The sequence below is a fragment of the Rhineura floridana genome, chromosome 9 (assembly GCF_030035675.1).
Source record: "Rhineura floridana isolate rRhiFlo1 chromosome 9, rRhiFlo1.hap2, whole genome shotgun sequence".
Lineage (NCBI taxonomy): Eukaryota > Metazoa > Chordata > Lepidosauria > Squamata > Rhineuridae > Rhineura > Rhineura floridana.
In genome coordinates this window covers 101,050,506-101,064,166 of record NC_084488.1, presented here as the reverse complement: position 1 = coordinate 101,064,166, position 13,661 = coordinate 101,050,506, and the positions used below count along the sequence as shown (strand labels likewise).

The window sequence follows — 13,661 nt, the reverse complement described above, 5'->3', positions numbered from 1 at the left end:
AATCCAGCTTAACTACAATTCCTGCCCACACTTTCCACAAGCCTTGACCAGCGCCAACCAGCCAAATCACAACACTGGGCAAATGATATGGCATAGGTGAAAATAGAGGGAGCAACAAAAGAGCCTTCCAAAAAAGTGACTGGCTGAAGACCATAATGACCATAGGGTGGGCAGGTGGGTTGATGTAGAGACGAAGACTGACAACCAGGAGGAGGAGGCACCTTTTATAGAAACATCAACTACTGCTACTCACCACACTGTGTTCAAAGGACATTAATATGTTGCTCTCACACATAACCTACATTCCATAAGAACATAAGAAGTGCCTGCTGGATCAGGCCCATGGCCCTTCTGTTCCAGTATCCTGTTCTCACAGTAGCCAACCAGATGCCTATGGGAAGCTTGCAAGCAGGACCTGAGCACAACAGCACTCTCCCGTCCTGCAGTTACCAGTAATTGGTATTCAGAAGCATGCTGCCTCTGACTGTGGAGGCAGAGCATAGCCATCATAGCTAGTAGACATTGATATTCTCTATGAATTTGTCTAATCCTCTTTTAAAGCCATCCAAGTTGGTGGCAATTACTGCCTTCTGTGCGAGTGAATCCCATAGTTCAACTATGCACTGTGTGAAGAATTTCGTTTGTCTGTCTAAAATCCAACATTCAGCTTCATTGGAAGTTGACATGTTCTAGAGTTGTGGGAGTAACATGGGAGGGACAAATCCACTACATGCAGTGGAGTGGCACTCTCCTTATACTAGGTTTGAGCTCTCCATATTTTTTTTTTAAAGATATATAAAAGGAATCCTCCTTGCAGAGGGGTTACTTCAGGAAAAATCATTTTTATTTATAATTATTTATTTTATTTATAATTATACATGTAACAGACAAAAGGAAGCCTTGAACCAGCCCAAGTTTGAAAGTTCTCCCCAGTGGCATTTCCTTAGTGGTAACGCAAACTCTCCAGAGTGTACTGTCTAAAAATATTTTCAGCTTGCTGTTTGTTGACTTATTTTTAGGGAAAGTCAAACAGGAAATGGAAATTTGAGGTAACTGTTCACATGTTTGACGTTAACAGCCACGTGTGCAGAAAAATTGAGGTACACCAGAGCAAGCAGTAAAGCTACTAAGATGTGTTTGTGCTTTTTTTGTTACATGGTAGAATTAAAACAACAATCCATAGTCCATTGTGTGTGATCAAGTCCTGTTTAAATCTTTCACAATCACAAGTTGTTTCATTTGGGATAAAAACTCAATCTCAGAAGTGTTTCAGTAATTATGATTTCATTATTTTAAAATAAACTGAATTGTCACATTTGAACATATAATAATAACATGTCACATTTCTGTTTAATGCATGTACACTTTACCATAGAGAATGGCCTGCCATAAGGAAATGTTTAAAAAATACCATCGTGCTGTGTATTCATAAAACATCTGAAGGTTTTGATTCAATGTAAACTCAGTTTCATTGTGTGAAAATATTGTGGCTTTTATTTAATAGGTTAGTGAGGTTTTGACACTGGAATGTTGTACCTTATTTTCCTGTTTTTGAAGATAGTATTGTCAAGAGTGTTTATATCTTGATGCCGACTTTTTGTGTTGTGCAATAGATTGCATATGATTTTGTTTGTTATAACCTAGTCATAGGTTTAATTTTCATAATAATGAAAACTATCCCTACAATATCTAGCTACGTTCAAAATCAAAAGAAAGTCCTATACCAGCTATGAATTAAGAGATTTCCAGTTCATAACTCATCTGTCATGAACTCATTAGGTGACCTTAGACAACCCAGTCTCTTAAAACTGTTGTCTTCCCATCTGCAATATGGGACTTACCCTTATAGGGCTATATAAAGAATACAGCTAAATAATGCATGTGAAGTGCTTTGAACACTTGAATATGTCACACAAATGTTACACATTACTGTTATTTATTATTCTAAAATAGTAATAAATGGGATCTGCATTTCGGTGCTGGTTCAATTTTCACTCCGTCGAGCTTCCTTCTGGTAACGCTTTGTCAGGGATCAATGTTTGCTATTTTCAATCAATACCGATTCAGTCTTTTCTGCAAAAATATAGATATTTTAAAAACTTTTTTCATAGATTTTGAGGGAAATATCAACATTAATATCAATATTGTGAGGAAAATATTGATATTAAAATTGATATTTTTGAGCTGACTTTTTTTAAAAAAAATCTGCTTCAACTGCAGAAAACCACTAGAAGAAAACTCAATCTGCAAGGACAAAAAACAATGAATAAATAGGAAATCTGGTGTCAAATTTGAATTTTGCAAAATTCAAGCACATCCCTATTTTAAAACACTTCTGAGAGTTGCTTCAGAATTTCAGAGAGATGAAGGTGGAGCAAAGAGTAGTTGTTTCTTGTACAACTGATTCCTCCACTTCTCTGTAATGCTTGAAATACCAAAGACGGAGGGCATGGTCATACTGTGTTTCAGAGATTATGGAGAAATGCTGGGAATCTTTCCACTTCTCCAAATGAAGAAAGCCACTGTGAGACATACAGGCGTGCAAAATGACTAGTCCCTTGACAATGATATCAAAGGAGTAGCTATCTTAGACTCTTGCAACAAAAAATAAATTATGGCATAAGCTTTCATATATATCATTTCATGCTCCTGATGAAGTGGACTGTAGCCCACAAAAGCTTATGCCATAATACATTTATTAAGTCTTTAAGGTGTCTCAACACTTAATTCTTTTTTATGATAATAGGCACTATTCACCACCAAGTATAATATCCCCTATTGAAGGCCTGTCAGAATGAGTGGTTTATGATGGAGAAGCTAGGAGTGATTTGGTTTGTTGCACGCCACTATAAAAGCACGGGGAGGTTTAGTAAAAGAATGTATTTGTCTGACAGTTGCTGGATAGAATGTGTATAGGGGAAAATGACGGCAACTAATCTCTATAGTATTTTGGAGAATTCTGGTGGCCATATTTATTTTTGAAGTGTGACACAGGTCAGGAACATGCAGCTGAAAATCTGAAGACCACTTTTATATTTTTGTTAATGCGCAAAGAAGGATGCATTGGTTTGACAATAGTGGAAAAAGCATTTTTAGTGGACAAGCACCCCCACCCCCCAAATTGTAACTCTGTCTTTTCCCTAACTCTTTCTCTGTTAATCACTTTTTTCCCCTCTGGATCCCATAGTGCACATGCCCTTTCCCTCTGAACCCCTCTTGCTTTTTTTTGTCTCTTTGCTTTCCCATAACACATGCTCTCTCATTTTCTCTCTCTGTACTACTACAGGTCTTCCCCCCTCCCTCTTTTTCTGTATGTTTCCACACCCACAGGCCTTACTTTAGCTCCATTTCTTAGCTACTCTCACTTCTGTCTGCAGCTCATAGATTCAAAATGCTTATCAGTTCTCATTGCACATGGATTTGTGTGGCATTTGACAGTGTGTAATACAACCAAGCTTCAACCAAGCTCTTGTGTGCCTCTGTTTTGTCTGGATGGAAAGCTGCTTAGTTTGCTCTAAGCTCATAACTTTTTGTCATCACTTCTGTGTAGTCCAAGAAAAACTTTTTTTCCTGGCACAATAAGTACTCAGCGTACCTGGATACTTGTCCCCTTCCGCTGGAAGAAGTTGAAAGTTCTTCATAACTACCAGATTCTATTTAATTCTCAGCTGTTATCCATTAGCTTTGATTTTGAGCTGCAGATATTGGCCTGATACATTTTTTTCTCATGTGTGTGTCAATCAATTTTACTGCAAACATGGTATCTAGCCATTAATGTTGTCCCCTTTTTCTATTTCCCTCACATCATATATCTGTCTGCATGCCATCTCTCAGACCCTTCTTCTCCCCCCATCAAGACTCTGCCTCCATCTAGTTCCCTCCTTTTCTTCAGTCTGTAATTGCTAACTCTTATCCTTCCCTTATCTGTCTCCCAAGTTCTGTGCTAACAGCACACAAGGCTTTCACTGCCTGAGCAATTCACATTGAGATTCAAGTGGATATGCAACATAGATGGCTGGCTGCAACAGACTGGAAAAAACAATGGCACCAAGCAGAATTCAGGAAAAGGAGGAACAGATGTACCAATGTGGGCATTTTCTTCTATCCATTTTTTTATGAACTTGGGAAGACCTCAGATGTTTCCACATAGATATGGGAAAGGCTCAGAACTGTGGGAGTTCAGATTTCACCCAAAGGTCCACAAACAGGGAGGGTGTAATCTGCTTGTGGTCCTTAGGTTGTGTAGACCTGATATAGATTGTGGTAGTCATATTGATTCCCCCCAAAAGTAAGAAATATAAAAAGTAAGCACAGGATTCTTCAGCAGATTGACAAGAATGGAAGCTAGTTGTCAGTTGCATGTTAAACATCAGTGCTATAGTCTTCTGTAGAGTTAATCATCTTTACGTCCATTGAATTAATAGAATCAAATGTATGCTGGCTTTCTTGGGGTCACTACAGTAATTGAAATATAGTCAGTAAAGCATTGTTTTAGAGAGAAACAAAATGGGTAGGATATTTTATAAACATGCTAAAGTAGGATTCTAAGTAAGAACGTAAGATGTGCCTTTTTGGCTCAGACAAAATGCCCATCTAGTCCAGCATTCTGTTCTTACAGTGGCCAACCAGGTACCTATGGGAATACTGCAAGCAGGACATGAGTATAACATGTCCTGGTAGAGATCTTGAGTAGCTTTGTGACCGTTTAGAGAGCTGTACTTTAGAAACAACATGAATGAAACCAGGAAGAACAATTTAGCCAGGCATATTTAGCCAGGTTTACAGAAGATCATTTATGTTTTCAGAATGACTGAATGCCAAAATACCCGAACAGAAATTATTTTTTCTTAATTTGTTGGCTATAATAAATTGACGCTACTGCAGATATAAACAAGTGTTTGTGCCTTTGTATGTAAGTGGTGTGTGTGTGTGCTATACAAGCTATATGATGGGTTTGATCCAGACTTAGTCATGCTTTAGTCGCATTGAAATGAGTGGTGCAAGATAGAAATTTTGAATTCAAATCACATTGATTTCAATAGAGCTAAAGTGTGATTAATGAAAATGGAAATGGACTGCCTTCAAGTCTATTTTGACTTATGGTGACCCTATGAATAGGGTTTTCATGGTAAGCGGTATTCAGAGGTGGTTTTACCATTGCCTTCCTCTGAGGCTGAGAGGCAGTGACTGGCCCAAGGTCACCCAGTGAGCTTCATGGCTGTGGGGATTTGAACCCTGGTCTCCCAGGTCATAGTCCAACACTCTAACCACTATGCCACACTGGCTCTCAGTGTGATTAGTAGAGCAATCCAAATTACTTGCTGCTACTGTTGTGGTTCTGCAGAGTGGTGGACCTATCCCTGGACCTGCAGCTTGGTAACCCACGGTGGAAGGTGTGGCAGGGGATGGGGAGAGGCAGATCCCTGCACCAACTTTTAGGAACACTTGGTATTGGCATTTCCTAGAGGCTTCTTCAGTTTAGCAACTTTCTGTTCCATAGAAATGTAATCCTCAGTATTGTATAGCCTCAAAACATGTGATTGGTAGCATAAATCATGTGTTTCTGTGTTACTATTCTGTATAAAGCATATCTGCAGATCTAACTAATGGACTGGAAACCCAGCATTCCCATTCAGTAGCTACCCAGACCTGTGAGATACCTAATGCCTCAGAACAACCATCATTACCAGCACAAAGGTCTGCTTCTCTGTTCTTGTTCCATTCCTTCACGGGTCACTGGCATGACTAAACTTTATTGTGGAAAACCATTTTGTGCCACACACAGCATATGTAATACTTTAAGAAGTCATTATTATTCTTAATCATAATTCCTTCAAATATGAAAGATAAAGCAAATTTTTATCTTTCTCACAACTTTCACCGCCTAATCACACTGCTTTATTGCTGGACTGTGGGATTTGGTATGGGAGAATTAAGACTTTGCTATTTGGGTTTTTCCCTCTGTATAGAAAAAGTTTTAAGGACCGAATCCACTCACTCCCTTATGCATGATATTAGGCACAGTCAGCACTCATGTGTGCATGGAAAGCTGCTGACAAGGAGGAAGGGTGGGTGTAAAGGATTTTTCTGAACAGGGCAAAGGAGTGTGCAATAGTGATTGGATTGTCCTTACTTTTTAACTTGAAAAACCAAACTCAATAAAGTTAGTGATAATGTGACATTGAAGTTGCATAACTGATATGCCTTTGAAGTGTGTATTCCATTGGCCAAAAGAAAGGTTACTTCTGTACTGGGCTGTGATTACTTCTGAATGCTCTGGTTTTTAATGAAACTTCCAACATTTCATTTCAAAGGTGTTTTCAAAGCATGCAAAACATGTTCAGCTTCAGGATCTCCCTATCACCATGATGAAACAAATTTTAAAATGCTCACAAAGGTCTGAATCATATTGTGTCCATTGAGCTTTGACTATTGCAAATAATTTCTAGGACATACACAAAATGCAGCAAACTTCTGCTTTGCAAGTGGGTACCTGTTGGAGTTTTCACCATGCCAAACTCTTGTAGATTAATATTTTTGTGACCAAATGTAATATGTCAAATCACATTTAGATTTTAATTTTTTCTACATAAACTTGATTTATTCTCTGACTCTGAGAATGGAATTGAAACAAACTGCTATCTATCAGGGCAGAAGCAACTTCAAGTAGTTCCGTGGTAACAGATCCAACTCTTACCACCCTTTATTCTGCCAATCTTCCTGGTGCTAATCTTTCTACTACATCTCACAAGAGGTAAATACTTGCTCTTCGTTACTTTATTACTGTTTTTGAAAGTTCTTCATTTGCCTCATTTACTTTTCTGTTACCACACTAGAAAAAAAGTTATTCCAGTTGGAGTAAGAGCTTCACATAGATGGGATTGGGGGACCTTTTTCATCCCAAGTGCATTCCCTTGAGGGCAGCCATGTTTGTTTATAAGAGTCCATTACATTGTGTGCTGTGTTTTCCTTTTCCACCAAACAAGAAGAAAGGCAAACCAAAGCTTATCAGGCATCGTCTTCCTCTGTCAGGAAGTGCTTGGCTGCACATTTTTAAATGATGATCAGGATTTATGAATCTGTTGTGGGTAGCAGTGGTGCTGAATCTCTGAACTCTCTGGAGCAGACTTAGGGAGGGAGGAGAGGATGAATAGTCGCTAAATTCCCATTCTGCTCCCCATTGTGCTGATGGAAGCCTTGACATTGGCTCAGCAGCACTGTTGGATACAACTCACCTTTGCCCCCAGTCACTGATGGCAACTATCTAAGCACATGCAGTGAATAAAGTGCTTCCAGTGAGGGGCCTGGTATTTTAAACAGATTGTTCAGATGTTGCAAAATGGGTCATTGGCAACAAGTTTTCCATAGTTTATCAGATTTTCCCCAGAACAGGTAATTCCAGTTTGAAAATGGAAATGGCCTGCCTTCAAGTCGATCCCGACTTATGGTGACCCTATGAATAGGGTTTTCATGGTAAGCGGTATTCAGAGGTGGTTTGCCATTGCCTTCCTCTGAGGCTAAGAGCCAGGGACTGGCCCATGGTCACCCAATGAGCTTCATGGCTGTTTAAACAGGGAGAAAATACAGACTGCCATTTTGATGCCAAAGATGTCACGTGGACACTCCCAAAAAAAAGAAAATAAAAAAACAAGCATCCATCCTACAATAAACAGTCATCTGGAAGCATCCTTAGGAAATAGTTGGGACAAACAAAACCTTAGCAACTTGGCAAAATATTTCAGAGGTTTATTTCATGGTTTAGAACCTTGTATTTGCTTAGGATTAATATTCACAGTTGCTGTGGAAAAAAGTGTATTACACTGAACTATAAACATGGCAAATTCATCACTGTTTTTACAATAACCTGTCAGTTTCGCCCCAAATTTTGTCTTGAGTGTTGACAGGCAGATATTTTGGATGCTCCGAAAGGGGAATTTGATTGGAGATAGCAATGCCTATAATAGAGCAACAGTTTTATTTGGCAAAGTAACCCCTTAGTATGATCTAATGTTAGTGAAAACATATTAAAAACTTAGATACACATTTAGTGTTAAACCAACTCCTTGTTCAATTGCTGGGTGTGGGGGGGGGACCTTGAAAGAACAGCTGATGTTAGAAGCTTTCTTTGTCTTTTTCTTCTTCAGAGAACTTTTTTTCAACAATCCATTGGAGGCCTTACCCAAGTGTGCACCTCATCCACCTGCTGCTGTTCATATTTTAAGTGTTAGTAGCCAAGTAGCCATTGTTTCCAAAACAGCATCAACTTACGCTAGGTAGTTTCAGACTTATGATTACATTCCTTTTCTAGCATATCATAAATTTAAACAACTGGTCATTAAAGCTAGCAGAATACCTGTTAATATTTGGTGAGGGGTAGAGAGGACTAAGAATGTTAGGTCTCCTGTCCTCCCCCCCCCTCTAATCAACTCACTTTCACAATATTCCAGCTTCCCTACTTACTTCCTAAGGCTTGATCTATAGATCTGCTCTGCTTGAAGTGACATTTTGTCTCCTGATTGGGTGAGGAAGGAGGGGAGGCATTGCAATCTGCCCAGATCTTCAGAATGATGAAGAGATGGATGTTCTAAATGTTTGGAATGATTAAGAGATGGGTGTTCACTTCTGTTTGAGGATGAGAACAAATGTCAACCAAAAGCAAGCACCACTTGCTGTCACTTCAGTGTATGCTTCCTTCATGGCTTCATTAAAAAGTCAAAAATAAGTAATAAACTATCCTGAAGCAGCTGCTGTTCAGAATTTAACTGCAACTGTTTGCATCTGGTGAGTTGGAAAACCTACCTTGACTATAGGTAGGTGTTCGAATGTTCCTGCTACTAGATACGCTGCTGTCCACAAGATGGCAGCAACACTCAGTAACAGCAGAAACTACCAACATTCTAACCAGTCATTCCTCTGGGCATCACTATAAAGGTCAAATCTCTGTTTGCATTTGTATTTGATTAGAGACCCAAATTAAAATGTTAGTACCTATACACAGACCCATTCTTCAATAATGATTCTTTATAGACTGCCATCTCTCCCATCAACACCAATCTCTGTATAGGAAAAAGTGTTCTCGGTATCTGTTGAAAGTTGCATTGTACTGCAGATGTATGCAGTCTGGTTGGTATAACACTGGAGATGTTAGAGCATAGACTTTTTTTAAAATCCTACACTGAGTGATCTTTCTGAAGTGTGTCAAGTGACTCTTACTCAGTATGATTCTTAGTACTCCCATCTGACCACCATCCAAGTTCTTTGTTGGATATGGTAACATTCAAGTTCAGGGAATGAAAATGGGCGTAGAATTTTCAGTCAGCTATGAGCTGGAGAAGTGCCGTCTCCAGGGAAAGAAACTGTGACTGTGTTCACATTTCCTTATCCAAAGTTGCCTGACTGAATTATCCCAAGGAGAAGGAAAAATTAGGACATTTGGCAAACCTCAGCACTGAATCCTTCACCACCACAGCTCTTTTGAACAGATGTGGCTCATAAAAATATTAGACCTCTCTCTACCACTAACTGTTTGTCAGTCTTTTTTATTAGGTAACATATAAATAAATAAGTATAGTATTTGTGTTTAATGTCTCGTAATTCTTGTTGAATTAAGGTCAAGTAAAATAAAACTTGGTTATCCAGAGCTGACAGCCCCAGCTGCTGCCAGGTTGGGTGCAAATGAAGCTGATAGTAAAAGGACCTTACCCATGACTAGTAGTGTGGCAACTCAGACTACTGAGCCACATGTGTCCTTAATTGCTCCAGTGGGATCTACTTTGGCAGTCGAGCCTGTGACATCTTCATTGGTGCTCCCACGTCCTGGCAGGTACTTGAATCCTGGAATTATGAAGACCAGATCACTTACAGTTTTTAAAAAATGAAATAAAACCTGTATGTATCTTATGCTTATGCAAAATTGTGACGAGAGATTTTTGCTGCTATCCATAAAAGTTAAGTTATAAAAATGAATGCTTTTCTTTCCAAAATGTCAGAATACTGCATGGAAAAGTTTCTCCAACAAAAACAGGACAAAAAATTAATAAATATGGATAGTTAGATTTTAAACCCAGTAAGTCTTGAGCCAGGTAAATTGGTCATAAGGAAGCTCTTTGAAGCTTAACGCTAAGCAATAACAATGACTATGCCACACCTGTACTGATTTTTCTGGTGAGGCCAATCACTTTCAAAATTCCCTAATACTAGTGTTGCTTGAAATAACCTTATGCATTTTCCCCTCTATTACTGTTTTTACGAGGGGGCAGCTACTTTTCTTTTTACAAATGAATTGAATTATTCATTAAAAATTTTAAGCTCTGTGTCCCAATGACCTGAAACCAGATGGCTCTTGCTTAAATTCATGGAAGATGATCATGTCGCATTCCTGTATTAAATTTTCTTTATGGTTATCTTATGAAAGCCACCATACTGATTTGAAGCTTTGAATAAATTATGGAGACGCAGTTTGAGAAGATGAAAAGAAAAACCTAAATCCAGTACAAAGTTAAGATTTCTTGAGCGTATTGAAATCAGTAGGCTTAAGCAATCCCACTGAAATCAATGGGCTTAAACATGTCTAATTCTGTGTTGGATTGAGGCCAAGATTTATAACTATTATTCTGATTCTGACCCTGTGGGAATTACCAAAATCTCTCCAGACTCAGCAATATTTTTACAGAAGAACAGATAGAAAGCCTATTCACTAATAGGCAAAAAACGCTTGCGGTTTAGGAATGTACCTATAACCAACAGATATGTCTATCATACTTTAAAAAGTAGGGAAATTGGGCAGCTATAGTGAATGCACCTGAGGAGCAGGAGACCTGACCTCCTCTCTGAGGTATTGTTTTGCCCTACAAATTTGTAAAAATACAAAAAAAAATTGGGTTGGTCTTTCACAGTCCTATCCACTTCCTGTGTAGCTTGGAAGAATTTGGTAACGTGTGCCTCTCATATTGGACACTGGGCAGAAAGAAAGCCCTTTTCCTTTCCAAATAGAAAACATTGTTAACAGTATCATTTTTGGGGGTTCCCCCTACCTTTTCATTTACAGCAGACACGTGCAGTCTCCCACCCAAATGTAAACCAAAGATGTCCCTGAACACATCCACACCAGACATTTATTCCACTTTAAACAGTCATGGCTTGCCCCAAAGAATCCAGGGAAGTGTAGTTTGTGAAGGGTGCTGAGAATTGTTAGGAGACTCCTGTTCCCCTCACAGAGCTGCAATCACCAGAAGAGGGGCTGACTGTTAAACCACTCTGGCCACTGGAGCTCTGTCAGCAGAATAGGAGACTCCTAACAACTCTCAGCACCCTTCATAAACTGGCTTGGCGTAGGTTGGGCTTCACCTCTGTGAACAGCTACTGTTCCATTGATTGCATATTGAGTGAAGATGCTCTTGGATGTTGGGAGAATCATGCTATTGACTAGTCCAACATGTTCAGTATTGCATTTGAATAATAATGCCAATTATAAAATTGAAAAACATAATGATAAAAAGACCAATAACTGCATTATTAGCACCAGGTACGTGGTTGAATTTGCAGGACAATCGAGTAAGTTGTAAGGCTACAATCCTACATATATTCACCTGGAACTAAATCCCATTGAATTCAGAGGACCCATTTCTGAATAAAAACATTTTAACGTAAGAGCCCTACTGTATCAGACCACATCACCCATCTAATCTAGCATCCTGTTTCCCATACTAGCCAATTAGATTTCTTCAGGAAGCCTGTTAGGAGGGTGTGAAGGCAAAGGTCATCCTGTAGATCCACAATATAAGAATCTAACTTCTGCATGGGTTTAACACGGTGAACCTCCCGTTACAGATCAGACTTTTACAGTCTCTGAAGCAATTTATGCAAATATCATTAATGTAATTGTCTGCTAGGTCGCTTAAAAGATTTTTCAAATTGTCTTCGAAATTAGTTCCATAAAACATGTGTCTTGTATATATATTTTTTCATTTTCTTTTTGTCTGTCCTTTCACTTTCTTGCCTTTTCTCCATTTGAATCGAAGCTTCTACCCTGGGAAAGTGCCACTGGAAAATCGATTGGGAAGTTGTATAACACTTGCTCCCATCCCCTCTACTTTACTTCCAAGGGTGGATTCATCACAAGTTAGGAGTGCTGCTGCTGCTGTGTCTGCTGTAGTTGCTGTACGGAGAAGGTAGACATTGAGTTGCATCCTCGAATATCTGAGTGTCAATGAAAAAATCTGTTCACTTGCAAATAGTGAAACTTAGTGTGACTACCTTAACAGAGCTGATTCAGATGAGATGATAAAGCTTTTCCCCTTCCCAGCTCATGCATTTTTTCTCCGAAGCAGCTGTAAGAAACAGTTCAGAAAGTTTTGTGTACATTTTTTATTAACTACCATTTGCTGTGTTGTGTGAACATGGACAAACTGGTTAATCTTTACTGGCTCATGCAAACCAAACTAACTTGGGTTATGAATTTGGATTATTCACACTGTATAGTAAATATTAACCACAGTTTAGGGTTCAAACGACATGCTAAACTACTGTTAATGTAAAACAAGTAGAAGGTTGTGATGACATGGCTGCACTGGGAAAAAAGCAGAGGGGTGGGGTTAGGCTCGTTTTGCTTTAGCACATATGGCTAGGTCTGAATTCAGTCATTGTACGAGTTAGTATTTTATAAAGCAAACACGATTTGGGTAAATAATCCTGGCTGTCATCTGGTTTTTGAACTACAAAGAAAAGTAAAGAAACCACATCATTTTTCCAATTGAACAAATTATTTATTTATTTATTTTATTATACTACCTCATAGCCGAAGCTTTCTGGGCAGTTTACAACAATTAAAAACATTAAAAACAAGTATACAAATTTAAACCATACCAAATTAAAACCCATAAAAACCGACAGGCAAGTTAAAACACATGCTATTCAAATGCTGTTAAAAAATGCCTGGGAGAAGAAAAAAGTCTTGGCCTGACGGTAAAAAGATAACAGTGTTGGCGCTAGGTGCACCTCGTAAGAGAAATCATTCCATAATTTGGGGGCCACCACTGAGAAGGTCCTCTCCCTTGTTGTCAGCCTCCCAGCTTCCCTCGGAGTAGGCACCCGGAGGAGGACCTTTGATGTTGAGCGTAGTGTATGGGTGGGTTTGTGTCAGGAGAGGCATTCCATCAGGTATTGTGGTCCCCAGCCATGTAAGGCTTTATAGGTTAAAACCAGCACCTTGAATCGAACTTGGAAACATACAGGCAGCCAATGCAAGTGGGCTAGAATTGGTTTTATATCTTTGAACTGTCTGGTCCCTGTTACCAATCTGGCCGCTGCATTATGCACAAGCTGCAGCTTCCGAACCGTCTTCAAAGGCAGCCCCACATAGAGCACATTGCAGTAATCTAACTTGGAGGTTACCAGAGTATGGACAACTGAAGCCAGGTTATCCCTGTCAAGATAGGGGAGTAGCTGGGCCACCAAACAGAGTTGGTAGAAGGCATTCCGTGCCACCGGGGCTACCTGAGCCTCAATGACAGAGATGGTTCTAGGAGAACCCTCAAGCTACGAACCTGCTCCTTCAGGGGAGTGCAACCCCATCCAGGACAGGTTGGACATCCATCATCCAGTCAGAAGAACCACCCACTAGCAGCATCTCAGTCTTGTCTGGATTGAGCCTCAGTTTATTA

The 13,661-nt window shown here is 39.4% G+C and overlaps 1 protein-coding gene across 7 annotated transcripts in view; it reads left to right on the top strand.

The window, feature by feature from the left end:
* The window catches only part of PDLIM5 (PDZ and LIM domain 5), a 186,392-nt gene that overhangs the window by 113,544 nt on the left and 59,187 nt on the right, over positions 1 to 13,661 (top strand). The gene's annotated exons all lie outside the window — the stretch shown is intronic.